Source organism: Macrosteles quadrilineatus, unplaced genomic scaffold (genome assembly GCF_028750875.1).
Source record: "Macrosteles quadrilineatus isolate MER2022 unplaced genomic scaffold, UCM_ALF_1.0 Scaffold_3__2_contigs__length_128488019, whole genome shotgun sequence".
NCBI lineage: Eukaryota > Metazoa > Arthropoda > Insecta > Hemiptera > Cicadellidae > Macrosteles > Macrosteles quadrilineatus.
In genome coordinates this window covers 90,791,824-90,810,037 of record NW_026542596.1, presented here as the reverse complement: position 1 = coordinate 90,810,037, position 18,214 = coordinate 90,791,824, and the positions used below count along the sequence as shown (strand labels likewise).

The 18,214-nt window shown below is 32.5% G+C and overlaps 1 long non-coding RNA gene across 1 annotated transcript; it reads right to left on the bottom strand.

Annotated features, from left to right (window-relative positions):
- Positions 1-4,108: 4,108 nt before the first annotated feature.
- LOC128990822 (uncharacterized) lies at positions 4,109-8,881 on the bottom strand. The gene is made up of 3 exons (XR_008490566.1): positions 8,644-8,881; positions 5,462-5,624; positions 4,109-4,261 (listed from the first exon to the last, which is right to left on the bottom strand). It is a non-coding gene; the product is annotated as an uncharacterized LOC128990822 (long non-coding RNA).
- Positions 8,882-18,214: the final 9,333 nt, after the last annotated feature.

Here is an 18,214-nt window from a genome sequence, read left to right as displayed (position 1 = left end):
GCCTGACCCCTTTAAGGGCACGTTGCATCAGTTAGGATATATTATGAGAGTTGTTTCCCTAAGCCATTCATTATTGCTAACCAATCCTCATGTATATGAAGAGTTTGTGGTGCCAACGAATAAAATAACATAATTTACAATAACTTTTGAACCAGAATTTTTTCAGAAATAAGAGTCATACCATTTTGTTCAGAATTTAAAGGGCTACAACATACAAAATTTTTATCAAAATCGTTTTCGTGAATTTTCGAGAAAATCCTGCCTTTAATCGTAACTATTCACGTGTTTATGTCAGTTAGTTTTCACTTAATATTTAGGCTTTATAACCTCCAAATATTTTTTAGCGAATTTCCCATATAGGGAATAAGCTATTACCGTAGTACTCATGGTAAGACCTGGACCCGGGACCGATTTTTTTTTCGTTTTGAGGTCCCTAGAGGCCAAAAACACCATTCGTTCAAATTCATATATATACAGGGTGACAAAAAAGTCTGGAAACGGTTTAATATCTTTTTAACTAAATTCGTTAGAAAATTCAAACCTTTCACATCAACTTATATGTATGAAAACTACTTTTTGCAATCATTGCCATTATTTGACCTTCACCAGGGGACGGCCCACGAGGAGTAAGTACATAATCTTTAAAGTAAGCATAGGTTGATATGCACATCATTTTAAAGGTCTGGTTAAGTGGAGTTCATTACCGGAAACCGCGTCAAAAAAGGTTCATCCGTTACAAAATGGCGACAGCTCAAAGTTCTTGCGGAATATACCTGCAGAGGCCTTAGTATTGGTAAATACTCATAGTCAACATTAGCAGGGAAATCTGAAACCCGGTTAAATTTGTTTTGATGATTGAATACTATTAGTCTATGAGCTAGTTGACTTTAAAATACAGTTTAAGCTCTCAAGCTAATGTTTAATACGAGTATTTGCCCATACTAAGGCCTGTGCAGGTATATTTCACAAGAACTTTGGACAGCTGCCATTTTGTAACGGATGAACCTTTTTGGACGCGGTTTCCGGCAATGAACTCCACTTAACTAACACTTTAAAATGGTGTGCATATCAACCTATGCTTACATTAAAGATTATGTACCTACTCCTCATGGGTCGTCCCCTGGTAGAGGTAAAAAAATTACAATGCTTGGAAAAAGTAGTTTTCATACATGTAAGTTGATGTGAAAGGTTTGAATTTTCTAACGGATTTAGTTAAAAAGATATTAAACCGTTTCTAGACTTTTTTGTCACCCTGTATATATATATATATATATATATATATATATGTGTGTGTCCGTTAGCGCGATAACTCGAGCAAAAATGATCCGATTTTGATGAAATTTGGTACAAACGTGTAAACCTACGTTTATTCGAACGAGTTCGCGAACCAGCATGGTCGAACCATGGGAACGGGGGTTTATGGTGGCTTTTATGGGGTAAAAATGGGTTTTTCCCATTTTTGACCCAAAAAACATAAAATTTTGCAATTTCTTTCCAAACAATTTTGTAGAGCTTAAAAAAAAAATAATTTAGTATATTGAAGCGTTATAATGCGCCTAATGGTTACGGAGAAAATTCAAAAAAATTGTAAATTTTAAATTCTCATGTTATTCTTGTGGAGAATAAGTAAACTGTTGTAGTTTGCTTGTTTATTAACATGTTTTGCCCAAATTTGGAAAATGTTTTTATTTCTTACTAACTATTAACATTTTACATAAAAACACTTTTACCCTCCCTGTTGCAGCAAACCTAAGTACAGTATGTGTTAAACTGATTCTATTTAAATAGGGAATAAATGTGATATTTTTAAGGAGATATTTTATTTTAAATCCAATCAGGCAAATGGAAATTCACTTAGTCTGCAGGTTTGCTGCGGCGGGGTATTTTTCTAAAACATGATTATTTATCATAGAGTTAACAAGAAAAGAATATATACTGTATACACCTAGGAGTTTTCATTGTACTTCTGGACAGTAAAATACATGAAACGTTATAGAATTTTATTTAGGTTGCAGTACGGTGTGTTTTTAGCTTTAATTACTTAATATTCAGTGTATGTAATGGATGAGTAACTCATTGCAGCATACTTGAAAGATTTACCAGGAATGTGCTCCTTGGGTCCACGAAAAATATTTGTTAGCGAATTTCCCATTTGGGGATAAACTATTCCCGTAGGATTCTTAGTTAAGTCCTGGCCCCGTGGCTGATTTACTTTTTCGTTTTGTTGTCCTCATAGGCCAAAAACACCACCCGTTCAAATTCACACATATTTAAAAAACTATTTATATAGCATGCATGGTATAATTGTAATATTGGTATATATATATACATAAATTCCCTTGTTATATTTATAGAACAGTTTATATTTATGTTGTAGTTTAAATGTTTAGGAATATATTCTGAACAAATTCAGCAAATATATAATTCATGAAATTATATAAACACCTCCCACTAAAATGTCAACCTATAACCTTCCCTGCAGCAGCAAACCTAATGTTATTTCAAAAGGAAATTAACTGATATAGGTTACCCAAGTAGCACAAATATGTATATAATACGTATAATTTACCTACCGGCATGGTATAGCTTTTGTATACAATCTGTATAGAAATGTATACAATACAGATTGTATCTGTAAATATGTCCCACCTAAATATGTATTATATGCATATTGTATAAGGATCCAACTACAGATATGATACATATTATACATCTGTATATAATCTGTAAATTTTGATAGAAATTGATGCATACCTTAAATGTATAAAATACATATTTTATACATAGATGATACATATTTGATGCCATATTAATAAAAAGTGGCTCAAAATACAATTGTCATAAAAAATCAATATATAAAATTATATACATTGATTTTTACTAACAGTTTTCTTTGAAGGTTTAATGTTATGGGAGGTGAACTATGTGTCATGAGGGTTGGTGTGTTGTATGATGGTAAAACAATATTTTAAGTCTTCATTAGAAATATGTGTTTTGTGATTTGTCAGGTAAATACCTAATTGATCTAGTTTAGGGACAACCTACTGCTGTTCAGTAGTTTCATCTGAAGCAGGCCCGTAGGACCTCGGGTACGGATCACATCAAGCTCCTAAGGTGAACCAGAGGGGCCCTAGTGAAAGTCTAGAAGGGGAAAGAGCACCTATTACAGTTACTACATCATTACAATACAGTATGCAAAAAATGTAATGTTATATTGTTGGTGTAGGCTAGCTATCAGCATTTATTTTCATATCATAATCAAACCAAAGAATGAGAGAATTATGCAATTTTTGTAGACTTCCTTAAAAATGGTAGTAGCCACAAAAAAACAAATGATTTTACCTTTAAAGAATATGTGTTTTAATGAAGTAGGGAAGATAAAGAATATGGCAACTACCTTAACAAATATTAGACCAAGACAGCTTCAATTTTTTTTAATTATCGTACATTGAAGATTATTTGAGAAAAACTTATTAAATTACCTTGATGAGAATAGGTACCACTTAACAAGCATTTTGGATAGTGCATTTATTTGCATAAAAAAGTAAATAATATGTTAATTATTATATTAGTGTTTATATTACCAAGCATTATTCAGCTGATAATAATTAATAGTAATAACTAGCTTGAATGTTAAGAAGATTAAGTTGAAATAGTTTAGAAAAATAACCTATTATTAATAATAATACAGTATGATTATAACAACTGAAAGTGTAAAAAAAAATACTAACTCACTTCTCACAACTGATGAATAATTTCTAGTTTTTTTAACTGAATCTTATTCTTACATGAAAATGTTGTTTTTTTAGTTTTCCATTTTCCCTGTTGTTTATTTAATGTGAGAAAACAAGAAGGCTAGGCTCAACAAATAATAATAGATTTTGTAGTAACTTTTTAGACCTATTCTAAATTGTGCACAAAAAATACTTGCACAGTAAAAAAAACAAAAAATAAATGCACAAAAATAAAAAAATGAGTAAAAATATTTGTTCAGATGTAATCACAAGTACCCTAATACATTCAAGTATAAAAGTTGTTTTTATAAAATTGTTTCTATTGTTTATTAACACACTTTTTAAAGGAACATATAAATGAAACAATGAAGAAATGTCAAGAAAAAACTATTTAATTAATCATCTGCGGTAGGCCTAAATTTTTATTTTTGACATAAATCCTTGTTCCTGCTTGGCGTAACCATTCGCTGGTTTTTTCTCAAATGTTGTGAGATCGAATGAGGACGGGTGTTGTTGACGAACTACACCTGAAACAAAATTCACACTTGTGTCAATGTCTGTATTCCTGTGTATAAGGTAATATTAGGGTACGCACAAGATTCACGCTTAGAGCAACATATCTTTTGGTAATCAATCCTTTGTTTTCTTGATGGCAAAACTTAGATTAATTCATTTTTAATGTTTTCATTTTTAACATTTTTTTAACACGTTTAGTGCTGACTACATCAATTGATGTAGTCGCGACATGAGCGGCCTACATCAATTGATGTAGTTGCGCAACCCCCTCTACATTAGTTCAGTATGCGCTCAGCCATTGCCGGGGAACGTTAAAATCGTTGCTAGCCCGTAGCTTAGAATGTAAGCTTCATTTTGGTGTAGGTTGGTACTAAAATTTCCCGTAAAATCCCGTCTGACAATGCTTTTGTACCGGTTTTGGGGATTTTCTCTCTTCAAGCCATATTACAAAGCCACTGACTACTGATCCAGGCAGTGCTGCTACCTTTGGGTGTTTTAGGGAACTACGTTCAATCTCGGGGTAACGTAGTACAATCGCCCATGCTCTTTTGTTTTTCGTCAGATTGAAATATTTGAATGCCAATTGCGTTTGCTGTTGGTACGGCACCGCGCCAGGGCATTGCCGCCATTGGCGAGCGCCTGTTGGAATGCCTGCCGCACTGAACGTGTTAAGCAAAATCGTTTTTTTTTTTTAGCTAAACTAACAAGTTGCAATCAAGAAATCAAAGTATTGAAGAGGTTTAAAGAGTACAGTGCAGAAAAAAAGGATAGGTACGGTACATTCTACAGACAAAAAATGTGTGTAACATCATAAATTAATATCATATAGCCTATGATAATTAATTATAAGATGATAAATTAATATAATTAAAATCCATTGATCTAGCCCCTGAACCTTTTTATTGACTAATAATTGTTACGTAACTTTACGCCATACTGCTAAAAATGTATGTAAAGAATAACAAGATGTTTCGCCAGAATGACATTTTCAAGTGGGGGTATGAAGTAAATGTAGGCTACTGTATGACGTATATGTACATACCAATTATTAGTTAAATCATAAAACCTATGATGGTAAAAACAGGGTTAAAAAATAAATTACTTACTTTGGTTGAGTTGACTTTATAGAAAAATAAATAAATGTCAAATATAGGCCTATCATTGAAAGAATAAATAAAAGTAACATTATAAACCAAATGTTAAAAACTTACGGCAAATCAACTGCACCAATGCAGAGTTCTGCAGACTCCACTTCTTTCCTCCTCTTCCTTCCCAACTAAATTCTCTCGCAAGCTCATTTTTGAATAGTCTTACAAGGATCCGTCTTGTTGAGTCCTCAACACTGGCCCCGCCAACCGTGCGAAGATAACTGACCTGAAACACATTATAAAAATGCTTAACTCTTCAACCTCTATTACTATTATATTAGTTTAACAAGTCTGGTGTCTTATAAAAAGCTTTTTTGTTTAAAAGTACGGTATGTTATTATTTTCAACAAGGATGGCAGAAAAGTTTAAGTTTACTAATCTGTTTGTAAGAAGCTTTGATTATAGGACCTTCATTTATAATAAACTAGTGTAGGCCTAGCCTACATGTTGCTCATAATCGGGCAAATGCAAAGAAGTAAAGTAGTGTATTTGGGCCCAGCATTTAGAAAAAGAAACGTTCGAGATTCCATACATTATTTAGCACAACAAAATCAACAGTGGCGTAACAAATCTTTACGGGCCCCCCTGTAAACTTATTTTTTGGGCCCCCCTCTTATGAGTTAATTTAAGACCACCGATTCAACATAGTGAATCGCCCTCCCCCTCCCCACAGAGCTATTTTAGGACCACCGATACAATGATCAAACAGATTAATCATAAAAAGAGTGGTACCCTAAACAAATTAGTGGGTCTCTCTGCCCACCGCCCCCCCCCCCCCAGCTCCCGGGCACCCCGCATTGCGGGCCCTTCTGTTACGCCACTGAAAATCAACGGGCAAATTATATTTTATACAAAGTTGACTGTGAGTTCAATTCGTAAGTTTTTCCCTTAGCAGGTTCAGTCCCAGCCGTCACACTCCTCTGTATTTTTAGGTTCAGTTATATCTACACTCGGGGGTAAGTTCAGGCCCGCGGTCAGTTATGTGATACGCTATGGGCCCAAGTCATAGTTGCGCCCCCCCCCCACCCTGCCGACATTGATTTGAATTATAAAATGAATATAGACATTTTATGAGTTGCTTGCGCATCTGCAATATAGGCCTAACAAATATAAGAAGACTCATTGTGTTTACTTTTGATTGTTAATTGAATTACCCGCTTAGTAACTAAAAACGTAAACCATCAATTAAAGTTTAACTGTTACTTACATACCGTACACACTTATATTTCCAATGGTGCGTTCTTAAAAGTAAAATTGGTTTAGTTGTAAAAAAGTGTGAATTAAAACATAGTTTTAATTTATATAAGTTATAATTGCAAACATTTAAAACTCCAAAAAGTCAATAACGTAAAATGGCTGGTTTTTTCTACATTTTTTTTTTGGCCAACTCGTCAATAACTTAACATCATCAAAGTTCATTTTCAGATTTACCTACATCACTTTCTGTACACATCATCATTTAGGCCTAAATGATTTTAATGACCGTAAAAACTAGGCTACTTATTTTAGGAACTTTTTGTAACACTTTTACCTTACGAATCTTTTATGTCGCCCTCTTTCTAAAATCACTGCCACTTGGTTTTTTGCTCATTTCACAGAAAAAGGGTGTGATATTACAACGTAAAATAACATCCTTCAAACTTAAATAAAATCATAAGCAAAAACACGGCCAGTATCTTTACTTGCTAACAAATTGATACTGTAATAAGTTTCTCGCCATTTGAAAAAAGCAACTGACATTGAGTATAATGAAAAAAGGACATAACAAATTAATAGCCTACAAATAAAGACAGACGATTAAGTATAGTTAATGATAGGCCTAATATACAAACAGTGGCAGTGATGAGTCATGAGTGGAAGACGAAGTGAGGAGGTTTCAGATATTTTCCAATTAGTGTCTGTTACTAGCGCACCCAACAAAACAAAAAAAACTCTTGCGCCCCTGGACCAGGGCCCATTTTTAACCGCGGTACTGGGTAAGTTAAAACTTTCATCCCTAGATCTTAGAAAGACAGCTGTGATGTCATAGGCATATTTGATATACATTTTGATAGCGTTGTTACCCTTCAAAGTGCCATCTATAAATAAATCGTACCCTAGGCTATTATGTGCCAAGCCTTGATAAAAATTACTAAACGTAGGTAGCTGCGATGTTGTTTCATAAGTTAGACCTAAGTTAATCGTAAACAAAAAAAAAACATACCGGTAGCTAAACCTAACCTAGCCATAACCTACTGATCGCAAACGCGGCACCTTAAGTTATTTGTTTGACATTTCCTTTCGATAGTTTGGAAGGACGTAGGCCTAATTATAAAGCTGCAGCCTTCTGGGGTTACAGTTCCGCAGAGAACCTGCGATCTTATTAAGTTATCAGATCAATAACAATTTATCAATATTTTTATAAATATTAACATAGGCCTAGGCCTAAGTTTAGGCCTAGTTAACTTTAATATTGCATTGACTTTAATTTTCCCAGTTAGCTTATACATTAAGTTATAGGCCTAAGAGGCTAACTTTATGTTTTCTTTTGTTGCTTTTTCATTAAATAGGTTAGGCTATATTTGGCTAGTAAGTTACCGTCTCAGGCTATATTTTGTTTGTGGTTAAATATGCTTATAGGCTAGTTAATATCGATAGAAACGTAGGCAAAACAAATCATAGGTCAATTTGATATTTACATTGGGAAGAAGAATAAACATTTAATTTAACTTACCAAAGATATTTATCATTAAGTCATACATCTGTTCACAGATCACAGGTGCTCTTCGGAACTGTAAGTTAAGTTACCCCCTTCTGGTCTTAAAATATTCATCTGCCTACAAGACTAGGCCTGAATTTTAACATAACCTTACCAATTAACATCATTTTTAGTCTTAACTGTAAGTTAGGCCTAGGCTAACTTATGACAGGTTCTAAGTAACTTAGGCATAAGTTTAGCTACGGTACGGTATTTGTTAAGTAGACCTAGGCCTAGCTTGTCTCCAAGCTAAATTAGTTCAGACCAAGGACATATTGCAATGAATTAGGTCTAGGTTATCTCCTGAAGTTGGCTTCCTTAGTTTTGTAAACTACAGCCTAATTTTTCCCTAAAGAGCCTCCATCCGTAGAGTTTTTAAGGGGTTAGGAAGGCTATTGTAACCTATTTCCACTTATAAAGTATTTAAATTAGATTACCACCATAACAAAACATATGCTAAATCTCTTAATAACTTACAATAACGATAATAATTATTTGTGTAACTTACCTTAACTCAAGTTGGTCGAATCGCCACTGAAGTTAAAAAGTCGAAGATGTAACGCAAATCTTAAAGAATATAAAGTAAAAAGTAACTAATAGACCTATTTAATAAGTAAATAATAACAAAACAACGAATTCTTCACGTGTAACACTGAAAATCAGAAGTAGATGCTCTAGTCTAAACACAGCCACAAGGACAACGTTTGTTGTGAGTTGTGAGACAAAGACATTAGACAAACAATATGGCGGTGGCGGATCGGATCGGATGCTGACCCCCGCTGTTTTGCTCCCATAATGCATCAGCGAACATCGTCGAACCTAAGAAAACGCAGAGACTCGGGTATCTCGCGCGGCAGAATATTTTGTTCATCATCTATGAATATTATAGTATAGTATGTGTTACAAATACATTTTACACAGGATGTTGAAAAAATGCAGGGAAATAAATACAACACTACAATTTTTTTCGTATTTTTCTATTGATATAAAATACATATATTATCTGTATCATCAATACCTTTACTTATTTTACTGCATTCTCGAAAGTTAATTTATGCCCTCAAAACAACATTTAGGTGAAAATTTACACTTTGTTTCTTCATTTTACAGTATTTTATGCAAAATTTATTTTGGATGAAACCGTATTTTCATATTGGTATATAATATGTATATTATCTGTATCATTAATACATATACGTTGGTTATACCTTAATCCCGAATATTTACGTATTATATACATTGCTTGCTACATGGGTAGTTATAAGTTAAGTAACAACCTTCTAGTGAAATTGAAATTCTCTTAGTCTGCAGGTTCGTTGTATTGGGTATTTTTTAAATTATTATTATATGTTAATTTGTAATATTAACAACATAATTCAATGAGCTCATTCAAATAAATGAAAATCATGAGTTAAGCCCTAGGGAAAAATGATTTATAGTATGAAGAATGATATGTGATATGATACAGAACTACGACGTATTCGTTGGTTTGGACGATGTGTGAGCTTTATGGAATGTCAACATTTCTTCTCAACTGACAGACTTCTCTTTTTGTCCGCTTATCTCGACCTGATGGATTATGTCACAATCGTTCTAAACATAGAAAGCTGTCCAGTCATCCGTCACTAGGATCCGTGCTATGATCCACTTTTGTAATTGCAATCTGAATGATTTACCGTAATGTATTGCTGCAATTGTAGAACATTTGATCAAAGGAGAATGCAGTAGACGTAGGTTATACTATTTCGCAATCCTTTGATAAGTAATATTTCATATTTGTCTTAAAATATGAACTTAGTGTATATAGTATGTGTAAACAGTCCAAAAACATTTAAGTGCATCATACAACAAGATAGGTATCGTTCGGATAGTTCTTCATTTTCATAATTTACAAATCAATATTGTATTTTATATAATTAAAATTTGCACCATTAGTAGTTTATCTTTATATGGAGCTACAACAAAGAAAAGTCGTACCCGAAATCTAAAATTGCAGCAAGGGGCATTAAAAAGAATAATGGAAAAAAATGAAAGTGTTAAAATCCATTTAAAAAATTAAAAAATACTTGCTGTCTTTGCCCGATACATTTTTCAAACTGCTCTCATTGCTAGAAAAAGTTTTCCGGATAACTTACAATTATGCTGCAATACAAGAGGAAATAAACTAAGAGAATATAGTCTCAACTATATTGTATTTCCAAATCAAAAGCCCACCTTTGCCGAAAGAAGGGTTTTACGTATTCTCCCAAATAATTTAAAAACCATTGTCAGGATCAAATCAAAACAAAAAATATTAAAAAAAAATTATCTTATAGAAATTGCTCCTTACTCAACCAAAGGGTGTTTCCTTGAATAACTTGGTTTTATTGGTTTTTCTAAGTATTGAATACATTGTAGTTTTAAAATTAATTTTAACTTAAAACTGTATTTATACTAGGCTAGGAATTATGAAACTACTGTATTCAATGGACTATGTACAGTTATTAAATAAAGATATTGAAATGAAATGAAATGTTACCTAGAGTTAGTTCAATCGATGATAATTAATAACAGCAGGAACACAATTTTGGTTTGATTTTCATTTCTGTGTTGATTAATTATAAAATTGAAACGGTAATTATGTTATTACATTTCTAGACTTTTTTGACACTTAATTGTTTTAAATTAACGGTGATTTGATTGGTCTAGCTTGGAGGGTTTAAGAAAAACAAAGATAAAGTTTCCATCCATTAGCAAAACCACAACCGCCAAGGAAACTGTGAAGTAGCACGCCATCGATTGGTACCGTAAATGAATCTAGCAGTTTCTCGTTTATTCAGTTTCTGGGACGGGTGGCGTCGTTCTGTAATCCAGCTACTAGGAAGTCACGAATTGTGGATATTTATAGGCATGCACTGTGGATGCGATACTCCCTGGTGTGGATTAACGTCCGCACGGGTGAGTACTACGACTATCCGCAGTAATATCCTGATAATTAGACCAATTCGTAAATTACAAGGAAAAATTTGGTTCGGATTCCACTATAATCTGTAGGTCCCTTAGTTGCCATTAGCTGTATGGGCTATTAATTAACAGCTGTGTCTAAGGAACATGTCGGCCTTAGTCACTAACAAGACTACAAGATCGCGCCACTCATCCTACACTCATCCTTCACTCACATTTGGGTTAAAATACGCACATAGTGGCGTCCCCATCTTAAAAAAATAAATAATTGATAATAATTGAAAAAATACGGAAAAAATTGGTTTACATTCAAGATTCACTGTGCATTTTCTTTTATTTAGTTTTGAATTGAGCTAAAAATTGAAATAAACTAAGTAAAGCAGCTAAGTAAGCAGTGTTGTATGCTATAACTTTGAGAAAATGATTACACATTATGGAATAAATCTAATATTATTTCTCTTAAAAACATAAATATGCTTTTCTTAACTGCAAAAGCCACTATTATAAACAAGAAAAAAATCAATCATCAGCACACAGCATAACAGAAATAAATCCGTACTCAAATAAACTAACCCCCTAAAAAAACATAATTTAAAGCATTATTAATGTAATTATTAGGATTACATTTCTTGCTTAAACCTTCAGTTACGCAATGAAAAAAATCGTTTAAAACAATCAAAAAATGCAATTGTGAATTAAATTGACAAAGACCTGACCTGTTGTTGACGCTTTCCTAACGCCAGTAGAACAATCTTTATTTATTTTTTTTAACAAAGTAATACAAATCACTTAATAAATTAACAAAAAATGTAGGTTAGTTATACACAAATATTTATGTGTTAAAAATAATGTCTGCAAAAGGTGTAAACATATTGATAAAAGTAAATTGTGCAGAAAGTATGATAGGACAATTGAGCAGAACTCAACCAAACCGCGTCAGAGCAAACCTACGGTTGAACGGTTCAGCGAACACAACACTCAACACACCTCAGTTTGATGTTGCAATTATATTCTACACAGAGTTACACATTAGAATATGACCGTTATAGACTGGGTAATTTAATCCAAAATTTAAATTAATCAAAATATACTCTCTGAATGGTTACTAAATTATATTCAAAATTAATTTTAATTAGCATGATGCTCTTTAACCCTAATTCTTTTTAAAATCTATAGCTAAAATTATTTTAACACTGGTTTAAATCTGAGCCAAAACACGTGGTGTTCAAGGCTTCAAAAACCTTAAGTTAAATATTGTATATTGCAATGTGATGTTCTACTTTTTTTTGCATCCCGTACCGCTAAATCGAGGGTACAAGATGAGCGCAAGGCCAAGTTTACATGAATAAGGGAGACAACGGTTTGCTTTAAGATATAATGTCGCTACCCTTACACCCCTTGTCTCGAACAATTAATTCTGAAATTTACTTAAACAAAAAAACACAAAAAAACTGGTTTCTTTGAGTTATTAGGATTTGACTTCGCAGTTAAATATAATTACATAAAATAAATGTTGTAATAAGGCTCGTACCTTAAATTTTCTACTCGTGTCGTTAACACTATTTACGTGAGTTGCGTACACTACTTTACCTACGACGGCGTTTTAATTACAAAAAATCACTACTCATAACTTCTAAGAGAGCTAATGTTTTTGTTTATAACCTCTCATTGCCACTGACAGTGATTCAACGAAACATTGTATCAAACACTAATTGCACTAACCAACAATTACATTGGCCTGAACAGCTGATTAGTTGAATTTCGAATCATTACAATTATGCTTCTCCTCACTCAATCCTTGAACCTCATTGGTCCATTACCCGTGTTGTTATGAGTAAAACTATGCTGTTATGAAAGTAAACAATGCTGCTATGAGATACTTTTCAATTCTAAGAACTGTACTGAAACGGCTACTTTAAAAAACGGTCGTTGGTAAACAAGTTATAACATTAGTTTTTTATTTACCGTACATGCTATAAAAATAAAATAAAATTCTTGTTACTCGCGTGAACCATCGTATGGTTAGTCTGTGTCACATCTCATATGTTTATTTATTTTATATATCATATTTATTTTATATTAAGTTTTCCTAGGGCTTAATACATGAATTTAATTTATTTTACTGTGCCCATTGAACAATGTCGTTCATCTTACAAACAAACATATTATTTTAACAATTGAAAAATATGAAATGCAACAAACCTGGAGACTAAGAGAATTTCAATTTGGAACTAAAAGAGGGTTTTTATATAGTTGGTATTTATGTTATTATTGTGTTATGAAAGATATTTAGGCTAACTAAACTCTATAAAGCTGCAACATTTTTGGACACATTTTTGAAATCGTAGACGATTAACAAGTTTGATTATCTTTTTGGTTATTATAGTCATCAGGTAAATTATTCCTCTCCCTATGTATATGTTCTTGACAGTAGGATTCTCCATGTGCAAAACGGGCTCTTCTAGTTTTTTTTGATATATTTTTCCTCCCATAAGAAATTAAAAGTAATTTTTTTAATTTAATATGTGAAGTTATGCATGCTAAACTGATTACGTAAATTACAGCTTTGGGACCGAACTAAATATGGCAAATAACAAATATTTTCCCCCTATATGAGAACGAATGAAATGAACTAGGATTGTAAGCTGATGGTGGGAATGAGATATTACGAAACAAGGAAAATATTTGAACTAAAATATAAATTATTTTTTGTAAATTCTGGACTTGACAACAATAGTAATACATGATTAAAAAACTCCGATGTGGTCCCAATATGTTATACAATCAGTCCACACGTGTTCTCATTTCAAGCAACACGTTTACAACGCTACACGCGTTATAGATTTTTTAATTCTAGGTATTTACTTTTGTTATCCTGTTGCTTGTGGTCACTACAATGAACACCTCTTTATCACTATGTAGACAATCAATATGTTATGTAAAAATCAGTAATTAATTTTAGGTATCATATATTTATCATGTTTAGTGCAAGCTATTTATAGCACAGAATAAAGGGCTGATTAGACAGAATATATGGTGGTAGAGTATTGTGTACGGTTTATTCGGTGTTCATAATAAACAAACCACTTTGGGAAATTTCTACAACATTACTACAACAAATACAAAAATAGATAAATCGTGAAAAGAATAGTTTTAGTCCTCAGCGATAAAATTTTACATTTACAGGCAAGAATCTTCGTGTTTATTGTATTTTTTTACTAAACAGGCAAACGCGAGGAATTTTATCTTCCAACATTCTGGAAACGGTAACTCTAGTCTTCTTTGAAGTGGTTACAAATATTTACACTCAGTCACAAATAATACGATACAACCTCTAAACTTGTACACTGGTTCACCAATCCAGCCTATGAACACTCATCTTACATAAAAAGAAGCAGATTTATTTAGTCTATTACTTTTCCAATCTATTATTTAAGTGTTTTTCAATAATTTGGGATTGCTTCTAAACTCACAATTTTGTCAATGGTGGTGTTTACCTTTGGATAATATAGTACACATCTTTTTTACCTTTCCAAAATGCATCAAATTCCAGTATGTTAGATTTACATATACCAAATATGAGAATCGAACCAGGTTGAATTCCCTCACAAATGTTCTTCTGTCAAAGTTCAACCTTAGTTTTTGATTATGATTTGACGTAACATAACAATGATATAATTTAATACAAGTTATACATTAAATTGAAGCTTGCACTACTGGTTACTACTTGGTGGAAAATGTGTAATTCACAGTTGCAAAATCTGTTCTTGGTCCAATATATTTTAAATAATTCAAATACAAATAAAAGTAGCCTATTATTTTAAAATAACTTTTATGAGGTAATTTCTAAGCCTCGACATGGGTGAGGAGTGTAGTTATGGTGTAGTAATTGATCAAAAACGCCTGGAATTGAAACAACTATGTTTAATTCAATTCTGAAACTGAGTGCTAAGGCCTGACAACCCCGATAGCCTGATTACGGATAGTTAGGTCTTGTTTATGTATTAACAGGCCATATAAAATATACTTAACGTATTTTCACATTAAAGACTAAGAAGTATAAAATAATTTATAAATATGTCGAGAGAATAAATACTTGTAAGATTTAAAACGAAAAACGTGGGGTGCATGCAATAGGTCATAATAGTTCATTAGGTGAAGTTAATTGTAAATTAGCATGCGCCCCATGTTTTTAGTTTCAAATTTTACAAGTATTTATTCCCTCAACATATTTATAAATTATTTTCTACTTTTTAGTGCATTTAAAAACGCGGTATTTTTAAAAAGTTTTTCATTTATAAACTATTTTTTTTATGGTAGGCTTTTGTTGAAAGGATGTTTGGTACTCAACTAAGCAACTGAGACAACTATATCTTGTAAAAACAATCTTATTAGGACCCTCTTTCCATTGCTGTAATAATCAGGTGTTTGAAATCACGGAAAAAGACGTACCAACAGTATAGTTTTGCACCATTCATATTTGATAGCCCTGTGTATTTATTTGGTTAGTTTCCTTGAATGATGAACACAAATTTGACTGTATCACTTTAATAATATAATTCATATGGTGAGTTTAGTGAATCACAAGGTTACTATTCAATGGTTTAAACGAAACTCTCATTTAAGCTGGGTTAAACGAAAACTATTTAACAACAACTTCTCGATAAATATAACATAACTTGCTGAATAATCGACGGCTCGGTTGAACCAATATCAATAACAGCCTATAACCTGGCTTGTTGGTAGTTTTGGATCTCCCATACAATCGACTTGAACATGTGTGATGATGAAAACAAGGAAATAAGGTTGAAATTAAAATTAAAGTTAAAATAAAAATAACTTAGTTATTTAAAAATCTAGGTTTAATTAATTCTTAGTCAGAGCCACAATTTTCTTACATAATTACATTAAAAGTAAAATTAATATAAATATGCTGAATAAGAAGAATTAAAAAGACCACTAAAAAACTAAAACTAAAATCTAAATATTTATATAAAAAAAAATTATAAATAAGTATAGTTATAGTCACCAAATAAGTGACGTTATGTTACTTAAGAAATAATATAATACTTTTATTATTTTTCGATGGGGGTAAACTCCTATTCATTTTATTAAATAGCAAAGACAATTATTGCACTTGAGACTCCAAAGACTAATTTGAACTAAAGTAAATCAGGTTGGGTGAAAGGAACGACTAAAAAGTATCATTTATATTTTTGTATATATTTTATTCAGTGACAAAATGCGTTTTAGTTCATCGCCATTGTTTACAGTGCTGAGTGGATGGATACACACTCACACACACACACACACACACACACTGCACAATCACCAACACTCTCCCATTCCACTTAAGACACATTGAGGCGGAGATGGAAACTTTTAAAGATACTCGGTAGCTTTTACATTAAAACATTGTAATAACACGTATTGTAAATGTTATGTAAAAGATTCTGTTAATATAGATTGAAAACCTATTGTAAATAAAAAAGTTAATATCCATGATGATCGTACGCGTAATAGTTAAACATAAAAAATGTTGTAGGTAATACTTTAAATACTTTTCATTGAAATGGCGACCATACGAAGTAGGTTTTGTAAGCCAAGTATGAATGAAGATGCGTGTAGGACGATCTTGTAGTCTTGTTAGTGACTAAGGCCGACATTCCTTAGGCACAGATGTTAATTAATAGCCCATACAGCTAATGGCAACTAAGGGACCTACAGTTTATAGTGGAATCCGAACCACATTTTTGTCTAGGTAGAAACGAATTGGTCTAAATATCAGGATAGTACTGCGGACATTCGTAGTACTAACCATTGCGGATATTAATCCACACCAGGGAGTATCGCATCCACATGCCTATAAATATCCACAATTCGTGACCTCCTAGTAGCTGGATTACAGGACGACGCCACCGTCCCAGTCTTCATGGATTTAAACAATCTTCATCATGGAAGTATTTTTTATTCTTTATAAAGTTTTTACAGTTAATTAATATAAAGGACACTCACCATAAAAATTAGCTATTTTTTATTGGTAAGTAAAACCTATGTTTTATCTATGGTAAAACCATTAAAGCACCCCATGCGTATGTTGAAGTATGTCCATCAACTAATATTAGTTAATCAATGAATATAGTGAAAGTGAATCGCAATTGGATTAGGGACCAATAATATAATTGGTTTAACACAGAATTAGGGGATTTCAAATTACTGTAAAGCGTATTTATTTATATATATTTTTTAAGATTAAACATAATGCACCACTTGTTTTAGGAAGTAGTTCTTTCGTTTTATTTTTAGTTTGGACCCACAGCAGGCTTGAACAATATCCCGATTTTAAATAGTCCCTGTTTTTATTAGGCAAAGATTATTGTAGGTGTTATAAAGATTTGCAGAGAAGTACTGATTGACAATAGTAGTAACCGATGCTGTGTTAACAATGTGGTTTTGTTGCTTGCAACAATACTGCTTTGTTTGTGTACCCCCCAATCCCCTGCAACTGCAAATGGATTGATCTGCAACATAATATTGTTATGGACGATAGGTTCTCTTATTGGTGGACTATCGATCCAGTTCATCTCTTAACTAGATTGTTTACACTATGCGACTGCCAGTCTTCTTATAACGTTACTATTTATAGCATTCTTACAACGTCTGTCTCAAAATATTTTTTTTGTAATCAATATTTAAATATTCTAGGTTAGGCTGTTTTGTAAATCAATAAACTTCTAGTGTGTTGGTTGCATGGCTACAAAGTATTTATTTGGAGAAATAGCCTCTGGATCGTTATTAATCATTGTTATAATCTAAGGCTTACCTTACGATCTATTTGATTTATTGTGGAGACCTAGGTTTCTACGCCGGAGCGTTATCGTCAGTTCTAGACTAAGCTAAACTTTTTGTGTTTCATCTCTTACTTGAGATATTGTCGGTTGAATAGAATGTTTACAAATACAAACACTGAATATACATAAATATCTACAAAGAACTTGTAAATATTTATGTACGAGATTCAGTGTTTGTATTTGTTGACAATATCTGAAGTAAGAGATGAAACACAAAAAGTTTAGCTTAGCCTAGGACTGACGATAACGCTCCGGTGTAGAAACCTAGGTCTCCACAATAAATCA